Genomic DNA, 14,981 nt, shown 5'->3' on the forward strand with positions numbered 1-14,981 from the left:
CCAGACAAAATACACAAGACTGGTCATTTCGAGAGGCTGGTGCCTTACACAAAGCACCTTACCAAAGACAGCATGGACGACACGTGTGAAATGGCATCTTGTCTCCAGCACTTTCTGGGAGACTCAGTTTTACCCAGCCTTCAGGAAGACTCTTCACAGACGGATTTCACTACTAACCCCTAGATCGCAGATTCTTACATGGAAAGGTGACGTGCTTTGCCTCCTTGCACTGCAGTCTCACCCCATACTGGCCATGGAGGCTCTTGTGCCTGCAGGTAACCCCTCCTCAGAGGATTAGGGTTAGGCACCTGAAACAATCCCATGCACAGGAGCAGATTGGTCATTTCTTAAATGGCCGGCTTCTTTCCGGGAGGTTTAAACTAAAAACTCTAGAGAGGAACAGCTCGTGTGAAGCACTTCGGCCCTGAGCAGATCTGTCTGGCCAGCGCAGCAGAGCCAAAGCAGCATCCTTTCTGCCAGTTCAGCAGTAGGTTCAGTGTGTGGGGCTTTTCTTACCATGTTTTCAAAAGCTTGGCTGCAGGAAGCCTCAGGGATGAGACAGCTGAGGTCAGAAGTTTGCCTGTTCTGAGGGGTACAGTTTGGGGGCATTTTGTACTTAAACTGCTGTGGATTAAGTTGATCCTTGGGCACTGAATCTCTCCTCCCCTCTCCTCCTCTCCTTTTTAGGAAGGGATTGGAGGACAATTTAAATATGAGGAGGAAGGTTAAATTATTGATTTGACAGCTAGAAACTGTCTGTGCAGTGCTTTGTCCCAGAACTGAACATAGTGTCATACCAAAGCTCAACGTTTTGGCTAAAACAATCAGCTCTGTTGAATATTTAGCAGTCAGGATACCTCAGGTAGCTGAAAGCGAGGACAGCTTTAACAGCATAGCTACAATATTTGGTCAGAAGAGTAAACACTTCCTAGGTAGATGCAGCTTCTAACAGTGAAATCGTGGGTTTGCTGAGAGAGTGAATTCCAGCCTTCTTGAGCAAAATAAGCTACCCAGACAAAAGCGCCGTTTTCTCTGCTATATACCTACATCTGCACAAGGTGCTTTTGCTGGCACAGCTCTGCCTTCAAAGGATCTTATCATCACAGCTCCGGCTGACACAACTGTGCCAGGAGACTCAGTAGCAGAGACCTGACCTGAAAACACCCTGGGCTCAGCTTCGGGGTTAACACCTAGCCAGGGGGAAAGAGAGCGATGCACAGAATCCACTTTCTGAGCCTCCTGAAATGAAAGACGTGCATACACTGGGTGTGTGAAATTACTGCCTGTTGGGAAGGAGATCCCTCGGCTCTTGCAGCTGCTGTATTTTTGGGGAGTGGGTTTGGTCTAAAGGAAGACTTCAGGGGCCCAACGAGGTGCTGAAGTTTAAAACAAAATAATTAAAAACTGGCTGCAATGCACACAGCTTGTTACTGTATTTCAGGGCCCTGCCTGTGAGCAAGCGCAGATGCTGAGGCATGGGGTTAATGACCATTGCGCTGCTAAAACCAGATGACTTCCAGAGGAGAAGAAAATCGAAATCTGGATCACTACAAGTCATTAACGTTAATTCGCAATTAGCCAAGGTGAGTAACTTAAACGGTGTAAAAGGAGATAATAACGGTTTGAGAATGTTGTAAGGATAACTGCATTAAAAGCTGAACTACGTTTATCACTCAGCAATGAGGCTCAGGCAAAAACACAGAACAGAGATGCTGCAGATTTAATAAGAGTGCTATTAATTGCTGTTTTGCAAGGGGCTTAGTCTGATCTCAGAGCCACTACCAGTGGGAGGCATGGTCCTGCTCGTGCCTCCATCCCTTACACCCAAACACTCGCTTTGTGCCAGTGATCTTGGAGGCTTGGAGTGCATCTGCTGAAAAATAACTGCAATGCAACACCATAACCCTAGTTGGACCATGCCGTGAACGTGCGGAAGACTCAAAGTACCACCCGTAGACGATCAAGTAAGAGAGTGTATGTTGTGCCTTCAAAACGCCTCTGACAGCTCTTGAAATACTAGGCTTGATGCCATTTATTGATTTGTAACCAGGGAGACGGTACGTGTTCCCATTGCAAAGCGAGGGAAAAGCTCTTTCCTTTCACCTCCTCAAGCAGTGAAAAATGCTGGAAAACACTCTTACTCGTTGTAACCTCCTGTGGCCTTCACAGAAGGGACAAACCAGACGTTTGCCTTCTCGGAGACTGCCGTGTTTTCACAAAGGTGGAGAAAATCAACCTTTCCTTGCAAACTAGCCTGGAGCAAAAAGGGCTAAGCTATTTTGGGAGATGGAAGATAAGCAAGCCAGAAAGCCTTATCAGAGATTTGTCTTAACTTGCAAAGTTAATACTTTGCAAAGGTATTTTCTTTGATGAAAGAATTCAAATAGTGGTTTGAAATGTTCTGTCAGCTCAGATTTGTTTTCAGAGAGATCTCACTCGTACACCATCCTGACTAACGAAGCCTTTCTGCGTTAGGTTCTTTAATAGGAGTCTTCAGTTTCTGAACTAAAAATTAATTAAAGTGTTAAAAATAAAAAGAATCACCAGAACAAGTGATTCAGGAAACAAAGGCTGACGAATATTGGGATTCAGTGGGGATCAATATGTGTTCGAAGTGCTTGTTGTTGGGCAAGTCCAGCTCTGGCCATTTCAGGAAGGATGGAGTGCTGGACACGAGCGTGCTGTGATTCAGCCCTGCGCTAGCACTTACCCATTTGCCGAAGATTTGAGGAAAATGGGAAAAAAGACCAATTGTAGAAACTGATGCTACAGCGTAGCATGGGTACTTTCCCATTTTTGTTGAGAATTCAAAATGTTTACTTTCAGCATGCTTTTGGATGGAAACTTACACTTTTTTTAGAAACTATGGTCAGAAATGAAGTGCAACGAAATCACTTTTTCCACAGACAAAACCACTACGTTAAGAGTTTTGTCTAACCCAGCCTTTCAAGGAGGGGAGGGGAGGAACAGCTCCAGGAAAAAAAAGAAGAAGTTTTGGGTCAACTGAAAAACAAAACCAAGAGTTAGCTGGCCGGACCTGGGTGCCGAGCCGAGACCCCCAGCCGCCTTATCCGCAGGCCTCGTCCACCATTTCGCCACCTGAGAGGGCAGTGCGAGAGGCACAGCTGCTTTTGGGGGTGGGATGCGAGGCAGTTGATGGAGCCCACCCGTCCCCGCTGCCGACGTTGCTGCAGCAGTGGGCGGCAGGTGTGATGCCTCCTTCCAGCTGCAGGGGACCGCGGCCAGCCCCCCTTCCCTTCCAAAGGAGCAATTTTTGGGGGTATCACACAGGCTGTCGCAGCCCAGCGTCAGAAGGTGGAACTGGCGGCCGAGGGCTGGACCCTGAGGTGCGGGACGGGCACGGCACCCCGCGCTGTTCCCTCGTAAGGGGCCCAGGGAACTCAGGGCCCGCGGCCCCCTCGACCCCCCGGCCGCCAAAACCGGTTGCTCCCGCCAGTGGCTCTTGTCGGGCGGGGCGGCCCGAGGCTGAGGGCCGCCCGCGGTGGGGCGGGTGCTCCGGACCGGGTACCCGCGCCGTGCCCGCCCCGCCCTCCGCCGAGTGACTGCCGTCGGGCCCAATCAGGACGCCGGCTCGGCCTGGCCCGGCGCTGCCGCCCTCCCCGTCGAGCAGGCCCGGCCCCGGGGCGGGGAACGAAGCCAGCGCCCGGCGCGGCCCGGCCCGGCGCGGCCCCGTTTGGGTCCCCGCGCTGTGTGTGGGGCGGGGGCGCGGGCGGGGCGCTAGGCGGGGCCGGCCGGGACGGGGCGGGCGGCGGAGCGGCGCGGACCGGACGGCGGCGGGGTCTGCCCGGAGCTGGCAGAGGCGGAGGTGCGGCCGCCCCAGGAGGGCCCGCCGGGGTTTGGGCGCAGGTAAGGGGCGCGCCGAGGAGCTCCTGGGGTCCGGCCCCGCTGCCCGAAACCGAACTGATCCCCACTGCGGCAACTTTATGTCCCGGCGGGATGAGCCGTCGCCGTGCCTTTCCTGTGGCTCCTCCCCGCCGCCATGGGCCCGGGACGCCCCCCCCCCGGCCGCCTCGCCTGAGGGGAGCGGGTGTTCCCTCGGGGAACGGCCGGCTGAGAGCCCCACGCGTGGGCTGGGAGCCCGCCATGAGCTCAGCGCCGTGGGCCGGCCACCCGCCGCCTGTCCCCCGCAGCGCTGCGCCCCGTGTGGGGAGGGGGCGGCTTTCGGGGTGCCGGCGGGGGTGCGACTAGGGTGGTTCCCCTCTAGCCTACCCTCCCCCCTACCAAAAACCAGCCGGCCCTCTGTCCTCAGGTTACGCTTGAGTGTTCCCGTCCTGCGTTTGGTGCATCCTGGCTGGAAGGGGGAAGCAGAGCTGTTGGGAGGGAGGCTCGGTAGTGAGCTCCTGACTTTCTGTAACTTCTTTATGTGCTGGAACTGGCATGGCTTTTAGGGACGTTTTGGGGAGAGGCAGGCTCTGGTTTAATCTTTTCAGGCTTCAGTAGGACACTTCAGCCTCAAGTACTGTGAAACTTCAATTGTGAGTTTTATCTTGAGCTAACAACTGTGTTTTGATTTAAAGCTTGAGGTTCTTACATCCTGTAATTATTTCTTCTAGGTCTGTGACTTCTAAAAACTGAAATAGCTGTGCTAGCTCACACCCTGTCTGAGGTGCAGCTGTAGCAGTAGAAAGGTGCTTTATACCTATGTGGTTTTTTTTCTGCGTGGGGGAAAAGTAAACTACAGTGTTAAATGCTTTGCTGTGGCATAACAACGTGTGTCTGCTCTCCGGTGGAAGTGCAGCGCTGCCCGTCTTGTGCCAAAACACGGTGCTTAAGACTCTGGCTTGGCTGTGTCTGAGCCTTCGGAGACTCTGCTGCCTCTCCTTATTTTGGCCCAAGCGCAGATACTACCAACAGCACAGTGTGTAAGCTCTGTTGTGTCTTGCAATGGCAGGACGATTGAGCAATATGAGTGCCTCTGCATTCCAAAAAGTAAACAGCAAAAATGGGTCACAGAGTGAGAATATTCTTCGTGCTTACATGATCGAATATCTGAGAGGAAGATGTTTCGGTGTGCCAACTCCGGATTTATTGCTTCTATTAAAGGTAGCAGCCATAGCTTGAGGATTTAACTTTGTGAAGGACAAAAGCGACATGCAATTATAATAAAAACCACAAGTACAGGTTTTAGTAAAACCGACACACTCAAGTGGTGCAGCAGCATGGCAGGATGGCTAGAGAGGCATCCTGGAAACCAGGAAAACTGAAATCTGCCTAAACTCTCGGTTGCAAATGCAGCAAGTATTTTGGCCTCTTAACTTCTTTACATCAGTAAGAAATCAAGAGACAAAGTGCTCCCTAGTTTGGCTTACTGCCCATCCCAGGGGAGTTTTGACAATAGGATTTAGCACAGTTTCTTGAAAAGCTGTATCAGATAGATAGCTCCTAGAAGGAGAGGGAGTTGTTCGGTTTGCCAGTGAGAATGGCGATCAGTGGCGTGCTGCGTTGCTCATAAATTATGATTGGTGTTCCCAAGCTAGGAGCATGAAATTGATGTTTGTCTCCTCCCCGAAGGCAGCGTGTTTGCCTGGCTGTGGAGCGAGGCCCTTAGGAGTGGGTTCCGTTTTCAGCAGCCTTGCTCCTGCTTTGAGCACATCACCTTTGAACAAGCCACTGTTAGGTATTCAGCAGCCCCTGTAACCCTCTTAGATGAAATAATGGCAAGAGCCTGGGTCAAAACGCAAGGGTCCAGATTCAAGCACTTCCTCAGCTTTGTTTAGTTTTACCCTGAGTTTTCATCCGTTTGCTGGATCAGTTCTGCATTTAAGAGTTCTGTTGAAGAATATTTCAGTTGATGTGTCCTGTGCACATCTGTCTGCGGATCTGTGCTCTGCAGTGGATCTGTGCTCTGGCAAAATTGGTGAGTAACATTTCTTCTTGTCCCTGAAATGCAGGGTGAAGCGCCCTGAAGTCAGGGATGTCACATGGGGCAGAAAGCTATGGTGAATATCATCTCTTTTTTTTTCCTTCTTACGTGCAAGTCCTGTTTCCCATTTTGGGGTGCCTATGCAGTGCAAGTCCTGTTTCCCATTTTGCTGCCTATGCAGTGTAAAACATGTTGCAGGAAGGAATGGGGTCTTGATGAGAATGCCTGTGGAGGTGTATGGGGAGACGTTGCTTGTGACCCGTAACAACATGAGGATAACTGTTAAGATTCCTGAAATTACAGTGACTCCCAGGAGACTGAGGTTCCCACGTGATGCTGCCAGCCTGTCTGGACCCGTGCTTGCTGGTGATGAGGAGGACTAAATCTAGTCCCTGCTTCCTGGTCAGGTCTGGATGGCCTGAGGACAGACAATGCTGTGTGCTATGAGGTGCATGGTATAGCGTCCTTCAGGAGGTTTTATGTCTCTTAAATCCATCCAGTTGGGGTTTCTGTGATGTTTCTGTCTTTCACTGCTTCAAGGAGCAGTTTTAATGAAGTGCAGATCCTTCCCCTGAAGAGGTTTAAAACCAAAGAAGGTTTAGTCACTTTCTTGACAGTGGTGTGATTGCATCAAAATATATCTTTGGCTTACTCAGGACAAGATAGTGTTGCTGTAAACTCACTTGAATAACTGACTAATTTCCTTTGTGGTGCTTCACATTATATGTTATCTGTGAAGGTGAGGGGAGCGTGGAGAAGTGGCCAGATCACAAATCTGGTACAAATGGTCCAAAATGTGTCCCTGACTCCTGGGGTGGGGCAAGAGTAGCGCAAAAACATAAATGCCTATGACTCCTCAAGGAGTCCACTGATTTGCAGTAGTTCTCAACAGAGAAAGTAAGAGCCCAAATATTAGGCAGGATTTAGGAAGGTAATGGAGCATCTTGAAAATTCTTGTGGTGTTAGAGGTGGTGGTCAGTAAAGCCCTCATCCTGCTGCTGAATTTGCATGCTCTTCCTTAAGAAGGTGCTGGTAACCTCTGCCTTGCATTGTAAATGGTGATACGCAAGTTAGGTTGGTATACCTGAAGCAGCTTCTCCTTGTACTTACTTTTGTTATTTTCAGGCTTCAAAGCAAAACTCAAGTTACATTGCTTTTTAAAGCTGTACAGTTATGATCTGACCTATTTCTGTCTGGCCAAGCCACATCTGTAAATTTATAAATGCAAGGAACAGGTTTACTGGAAGGCTGAGGCAGGTTTTGTTGTGTTGACTCTTCTTGTGTGGAGCTTGTGCAAACAGCTGTGCATTAAGAATACCTAAAAACACTTAATACCTTAATAAATAAAACTGCTTAGTACCTTCCTCTACTTAGGCTGAATAGTGGCCCCCCTCCCCCATTTGTAATTGTGAGGTCCCATTAGTCATCCCATTAACGACTTTGCTCTTGGATCCAGCCCAGGAGAGGTAAATTACCTTGCCTTGCCTCATGGTTGCTGCTGCTGTTTATACCCAGACATTTATTTAGCATTTATTTAGCACCTAGTATATATTCCTACCCTGTCTTGCCATACTATAAATTTGTTTGTGTGCCCAGCGCCTAACTGGTGCCTTGCAGTGTCTCCTTAGCAGATGTACTGTGCCTAGGTCTCTTCCTTTATCAGTCTTTGCATTTATGCTGACTTTCTTAGTTTGAGTAGTACTAGGGCATCAGCCTTCCCTCTGTCTTGGTAGGAAAGTGACTGTTAGTGCTGAAAAGCTGACTGCTAAACAGGTGATCTGTGGACAGAGAGAGGGTGGCCATTTAATGGCAGCTTCAGAAATCAATGAAGTTTGCTGTTCAGATAGCTTTTGAAGGTGGCAGGTTTACAAGCATTAATCTTGGCAGAACATAGGAAAGGCTCTGGGTTATTCCTGAGAGATTACATCTCCCGCCCAATATTTAGAAAAGTCAGCATCCAATCCAGGATTAAAGCTTGGCCCTCCTGTTGGGGAGTTTCTCTTGCCGTGGGGTTATGACCCGCAGTCATTGCGTGTCTCCAACTTCAGGCAGCTCTAACGGATGATCATGCTAAGTTGTAGCATCTATCTCAGTGGGTTTTTGGTGGGATCTTTGCTTTGGATCTTTCCTCTTCAGAGTGCCCTGGCAAGGGTGCTCAGCTGTGATGCAGGGAATGATGCATGTGGTTTATCCTTCTTTTTCTCCACCTCTCTCTCACATATTGACTTTTGTGTTGGTTCAGCTCAGGCTGAGCATAATGGTTGTCTGTTATTTTTCTAACGGTGTTTGCTGCCAATATAGTACTTTATTTCTGCTTAAAGGTTGGAATTTGCCATTAATAATTCAGTCATCACACAGGATTCACAGTTGCTTGCCCATGATGTGTATTGCCCTTGCTATGGGCATATATGATTTCCTGATATCCTTTAGCTTCCAGAGCACTTTGTTGCTCTGTGACTTCTGCGGTACACGAGGAAAATCTGGTGGGTTAAAGCTTTATCCTTTTTCCAGTGGTTGTGCTTCTGTTTCTGTCAAAAGGCCAAGATAAACCAATTATGTAAAAGAGCTGCTTTTTTTCCTCGGTGGAAATATATTTAGATACAGGTATTGTAGCTAGTTGTAGCCATAACCTTTCTTCTCCTTGCCTGAGCTATCTTCATTGTTAATGGAGGAGGCACGTGGAGAACTTGGGAAGGGGTTATGCTGTGCAATACAGTCTTGCAAACCCAACACATCCCTTGGGTGGGGGAGTCTTTTGCTCTCTTACTATTGAATGCTTGGCTGCACGGGGCTGACAGAGGTAACGCTTTGTCAGAGCACTCTTTATTAGAGGTGCTATCTTGGAGGAATGCTGCTAAATCTCACTCTTGTGCCTTGCATGTTGTATCTTCTCCCACATGTCAACCCAGGCCTGTGAGGAAAGGCCCCTGGCGAAGACAGAATCCTTCTCCTCTTTCTTCAAAAGCATGGTGCAAGTATGAATCTTGCTAAAAGAGATGCAAAAGCCTGGTTCCCCTGTATCAAATGAGAGTACTTAGGCAGGGAGATTGGATCTCCTGTCCAGCACTGGGCTGGAAACTGGTGTCCCAGTTAAGGTAAGGATGCTCACTTTCCCCTTTCTGTCGCTCTGCATCATTAAGCTGTGCAAATTGTGTCAAAGAACCAGGACTGGAGGCATATGAGTAGTCTCTGGCTCGTGGTGTTTGAGGTAAGATAAAAATAACAAAAAGTGTGATTTTAAGCAGCCATTTGCATACACCTTGGTGGTAATCACTCTTCCAGTAGGCTCAGTGTTGTAACTCTTGCATGAATAAAATCCTGTCGAATGCCACCTGTGAACGAAAGGCTCCAAGATCAAGTACACTCATCCAAAAGTTGCCTCTTTCCTTATAGGCTTTTTACTAAATATTAGTGGAGAACTTAAGGCTGAGACTTGAGCCGGCTATTGCAGCATCTGAACTCCAAACTGGAGAGTCTTTGTGCTGTTGAAGACAGCTGTCTAATTGTGTCTCAGATCAAAACATGTAATAACCACTAGCATGAATCAGCACATTTTAAATCAAAGAGTTGTCGTGGCTCCAAATATGATGGGTTTGGGAGAAAAACTTTATTTTCTTACTTTGTAACAGATGTCGCAAAATAAGAGAGGATAATGATCTGGTCTTGCATGCCTTTTCTCAGACTGATCAATTCTGGAACAAAAATCTAGGGAAAAGGTATAGGCTATATTTTATATATGAACGTGGAATATAACCCCAAATAGTTCATGGACACTGCAGTGATTGTGAAGGGAGATACAATGTATGTAATGTTTAGTTAGTAACAGAAAAATAGCTTTAATATTGCAAAACCAAACAGCCAACCCCTCAGCTGCCTCATTTTCAAATCTTTCCTCTTTAGTGCCCTTCTACGAATGACAGAAACAAGAACATGCATGCATTTGCCAAACCAGCACCAAAATGTGGTTTTGGGGATGAGGAAGGGCAGTACCCTTCGTTGATGCTGTGGCAGCTGTGCACACAGCTGTCCCTGTGCTCTGTCAGTGGTCATGGGAGTCTGGTTTTCTCCCAGCTTCATGGCTGGGCATTCCCAGACCGGGGGTTCAGCTTAGTGCTGTGTGTGTCCTAAAGATTTCAGACCAAATTCTAAAATTCAGAAGGAAGATCCTTAATAATAATTATGTCTTGCTGTAAGGAAGAGTGGGTCAGTGAGTGACTTGGAGGCTGTTTTGTTGACCTTCGCCCCTTGACACAGAATTAGGCAAAAGCATCAGAGCTGGTTTCTCTGTCTGCAGTGATAAGGTGAGGTTAAGGTTTATGATCACACTTGTGCTTAAAGAAGTGGCCAAGCTCGTGGCTTGCAGGCTGTGTGCTGTTCATGGTAGTTTTTGTGGCCTGTGGTTTACTGCTGGCTACCTGCTGCCTCAGGGATCCGAGAGGGTGGAGAGGTTCATCTGAGGTTCTTGCAGTACGTTAGACACTTTGAGGATGTACTGGGTTTGCTGAGTGTGCTTAGACTCTCTATTCTGTGCCACTGATGGTATTCCCGCAGCATGGATCTTGATCTGAGCAAAATTTAATTTCTGATTACCTCCAGAGTTCAGGGAACTTCAAGTCCATTCAAAGTATCCAAAATAATCCAGAAAGTCTAGGTAGGTGTTTTAATGAAGTCTTGACATGGTATTTTCTCTCTAAACTGTGTGTACTCACTAGCTGTAGCCGTATATGAAGTTCAGAGGGATACAGCCTTTGCAAAACACAGGAAAGGTGTAAGCACTGTGGAAGGAGATAAGTTTTTTAATGTCGCCCAGATCACAGGGAGTGTAAGGGATGGGGAAAAGAGCACACGGGTCTTTTGGAGGCCATGTTTTCATGGCCTGGTCTCCGTGTTTTCAAAAGTCATGAGATTGGCACATGAAGATGTCTGTAGAATCAAATTAAGATTCTGCAGAGTGTAATGCTGGTAATTAACATCTGCCTTGAAGAGCAGGTGAGGAAAAATATCTTAATTGTAAAAAAGCGCTGAGCTGTTGCTGTGTTTCTGAACATAGTTATTATCCCACCTGGCTGTGGCACCTGTGGTCTTGGGTTCTGTACAGCTTAGCAAGAGCACAGCCAGCATGGGTTTATAAAAGTCACTCTTGCCATAGAGAGGCTGCCAGAATCTGTTTTCCCTTAGGCTTGGATCAGGTATTCTACTCGTATGGAAGAAGTGTCGTGGAGACAAGGTGTTAGCAAGGAAGGGGAGCAGATAGCCTATTGGGATCTCTTCCGCTTGCACGTGAATGGGTATTTGTAGACGTCAGACATGTGATTGTGTTGTTTTGCCTTATTTTTAAAGCTTTTCTTGTGGATTTGAAGCATCTCCTCTACCACCCTGGTTTAGGTTTATGAACCAGTGCTAAAATGTCACTGGGGTTCATGTTTGTCCATACCAGAGGAGCACTGGGAGTGAGCCTGGTGGGAAATGTGCTGCCTTGGAGAGCTGCTGTGTGCAGGATGCAGGGGGGTGCAAAGGCTGGGACACAGGTGAGGCTGTGGCTCTGCGGGAGCAGGGACCGTTCCTCATGCTGGGACCTGCATTGATTTTCTTATCCAAACATCCAAGCTGGAGAACTCTCTATGGTGGGAGGTGATGGTCTGATGGCTGTGCACCCTGTGCTGCTCAGCTGGGGCCTTTTTAGTCTTTCTCCTACGCTGGAAGCATCTCTGATAGACTTTTGTTAAACAGGAGGGGAGGGATGGTACATCGAGCTCCTTTTCTAAGAACCAGACAAAAATCTTATCTTCCCCAGAATGCTGGTACACTGAAAATGCAAGGTGCTCCACATTGTAGCAGGTAAGGACTTTGTGTAACCTGCCTCTTGGGGACCTCTCTGTGCTGCGAGGGAGGACCTTCACGTTGCAGCTGGTGGCTGAAGTAGCCGTCCTTGGTGGCTTCTTTCAAGATCTGAGTGCAAAATAAGTGTTCTCCTAGAACAAGATGTGTGTTATAGATAATTTCAGCATGTTAGTGGCTTACATAGCAGGAGGGGTATAAGGATGTCATCGGGGAGGGATGCCATCCAGAGGGACCTTGACAGGCTGGAGAGGTGGGCCTGTGCAAACCTTATGAAGTTCAACCAGGCCAAGTGCAAGGTCCTGCACGTAGATCCTGGCAATCCCAGGCAGAAATATAGGCTGGGTGGAGAATGGATTGAAAGCAGCCCTGAGGAGAAGGTCTAGGGAGTGCTGGTGGATGAGAAGCTCAACAGGAGCAGGCAATGTGCCCTTGCAGCCCAGAAGGCCAACTGCCTCCTGGGCTGCATCAAGAGGAGAGTGGCCAGCAGGTCGAGGGAGGTGATTCTGCCCCTCTACTCTGCCCTGGTGAGACCCCACCTGGAGTACTGTGTCCAGTTCTGGAGCCCCCAACATAAGAAGGACATGGACCAGTTGGAGAAGGTCCAGAGGAGGGCCATGAAGGTGATCAGAGGGCTGGAGCACCTTTCCTGTGAGGACAGGCTGAGAGAGTTGGCGCTGTTCAGCCTGGAGAAGAGGAGGCTCCAGGGAGACCTGATAGTGGTCTTCCAGTACCTCAAGGGGGCCTACAGGAAAGACAGGAAGAGACTGTTTAGTAGGGCCTGTTGTGATAGGACTAGGGGTAATGGTTTTAAAATAGAGGGAGGTAGATTTAGATTAGATATTAGGAAAAAAATTTTTACAATGAGGGTGGTGGAACACTGGCACAGGTTGCCCAGAGAGGTGGTGGATGCCCCATCCCTGGGAACATTCAAGGCCAGGTTGGATGAGGCTCTGAGCAACCTGATCTGGTTGGAGATGTCCCTGCTCCTTGCAGGGGGGTTGGACTAGATGACCTTTTAAAGGTCCCTTCCAACCCAAACCATTCTATGATTCTATGACATGCTGGAGAAGCTAAGGCACTCTGCATGTTCCCGGTTCCTGCCCACAGCTGTATGCACGGTGGAGCAAAGGTCTTCTTCAAGATGCGGTGGATGTGTTGAGCAACTAATCTCCAGGAAAGGCATACGGTAGTCAGAAGCCTCCTGGTGGGTTCAGGTGCTGGCTTTGTTGTAGTATCCTCTGTCCTGCTTCCAAAACAGGATTAAGCAGAGGAGACTGTTTCTTTACTCTTAATTTAGGTCTCTGGGAAGTGGGTTTTGGTTCAGAGCAGACCTGAAAAGGCTTGTCAGTTGGATCTTAGAGCCATCAGCATTTTTTTTCTTCCACTTAACTGAAGCTTGTTTAACTTGTGACAGCACTTTTAATTTGTTTTATTTGTACAGGAAACATCAGGGGAAGGTTCAGAAATACATATTTATGTTTCGTGGCTAAGCTTATTTGGCTTATAAGAACCTGTTTTTATTTTAATGAAGAAGACTTTTTTTGTCTTAGGCAGAGATTTATTTCTATATTTCATAGGTTTTGCGTGGTTTTCGGTTTTGGTGGTTTTTTTTTTTTTTTCTCCTCTTCCAAAAAGAGCATATAGCGTCTTACCTTGGTCTACACTTTCACTTGGATTGAAACATGTAACTAGCAGGTCCTAACCAGAAGTATCCTCTCTGAGGTTTCCTCACTTCTCCTGGCACTGGTGTTGAACCTCCTACGTAGTGCCAGGCAGAACTGCTGTAGCTTCTGACAGTGCAGGCACAGAAATTTGGTTTTGGGGGCTTCTTCAGGACGTGCAGCACTACCAGGAATTTGGACACTGTGGGGGAGTGCATGTCTGTTCCTGCTGCCCTTGTCTGGGAGGGCTGGAGCCCGTTTTGGTGGACCGAGGGTGCAGATGTACCCCTCTCCTACCCCAGCGCCCTGGAGGGGAGGTATGCAGCCAGCTAGCAGGAGGAGCCGGGGCCGGACTGTGGGGAATGCTCCAACTGTGTGGTGTGCCTCTGGCACCTGATGGGACATGCGACCGGGTTCATGGTACTGCTGCAAAACTGGGATGCAGGTGGCAGAAACATCTGGGAGCAGCCCACTGCAGTGAGTCTCGGGGCCGCCCTGTGGCATCGCCCCTCTGGCTGGCTTGCCCCACTCCCGTTGTAGCCCTGCACTGGTGGGCACCGGGGCTGGGTGGCCTGGCTGGCTGCAGACTGGTAGTGCCAGCTGCAGAAGTACCTAGCAAAGCTGTGAATGTGGAACGTGGGCTGGTCTGACTGTCGCCAAGAGCAGTGAAAGTGTCCATGTGCTGTCTAGACCAAGCGCTTCCAGTCGCTGTGGCTGGTGGCACCTGTATGCCCTGAGGGCAGTAGTGATACTCCTCAGCCAGCATCTCGAAGAGCTTAAAGGATGATTAATCCTTCCCTGCTTTCAAGTCTTCACAGGAGCTAAGGAAGCAGCATTGATGATGTGGTTGCAAGGAGTGGTAACAGGTCTGTCATAGGTGCAGATGCTTCTGCAGCAGCAGCCTCTTACTCTCTGCAGTATTGCTTGAGTGTCCTTTTGGTGAACAGCCGTGAAGCTTTAAATGCAATGTGGAGTTGAGATTTGTTTTTAGGGTGGTGCTGGTAAACTTCCTGCAGCTTGGTGGTAGAGATAATTCTGCAGGTTCTGGCTCCATTGTTGTGACTGGGTCTAAGGTGAATTTAAGAAAAATATTTTGATCAAACAAGCTTTCCTTTCTGTTTTATCCAAAGGGAAAAATCTGTTATGAGCCTGATCTGTTGTTCTCATTACTGGGGGAGTTTCTGAATGGGACCTAAATACGTAATTACTTGCACATTCTTATCTGTGTGACACAGTGTTTTCCCGGTCGGTATCTCAGGTTTCAGGACTTGCTTGTCATGATGTGCGGTCTTAAATCAGCATACACAGAAGTGTTTGATCATAGAGGTGTCAATATGGTGAAGGGCTTTTCTCTCGGGATCATTTTGGGCATCACCTTGGAATTGGCCACTGAGGACCAGCATTTGCTTGGCTTAAGGCAGGCTCTTGAGCTGCTGTCAGAAAGAAGGTGAAGTGCAGGATTGTTTGATTGGTCACCTGTCATGAGGCCATAATGCCTGGGAAGGGTGGAGAGGAGGCACTGGTTACCTGCAAAGCCTGCTAGGGTTAAGGCTTCTGTGTAAACTGCTCGGAGGGAGAGTGGAACATCTTGTAGC

General features: G+C 48.5%; 1 protein-coding gene across 11 annotated transcripts in view; it reads left to right on the plus strand.

The window, feature by feature from the left end:
* The first annotated feature begins 3,673 nt into the window (after positions 1-3,673).
* PPFIBP1 (PPFIB scaffold protein 1) overlaps positions 3,674-14,981 on the plus strand; it is a 118,054-nt gene continuing 106,746 nt past the window's right edge. For all 11 annotated transcript variants that reach the window (XM_086757131.1, XM_086757159.1, XM_086757149.1 and 8 more), the window contains exon 1: positions 3,674-3,867. The gene's annotated coding sequence lies outside the window, so the exon portion shown is untranslated. The remainder of the gene's footprint in view (positions 3,868-14,981) is intronic.

This window comes from Chlamydotis macqueenii, chromosome 1, assembly GCF_036417535.1.
Source record: "Chlamydotis macqueenii isolate bChlMac1 chromosome 1, bChlMac1.mat, whole genome shotgun sequence".
NCBI classification, from domain to species: Eukaryota; Metazoa; Chordata; class Aves; order Otidiformes; family Otididae; genus Chlamydotis; species Chlamydotis macqueenii.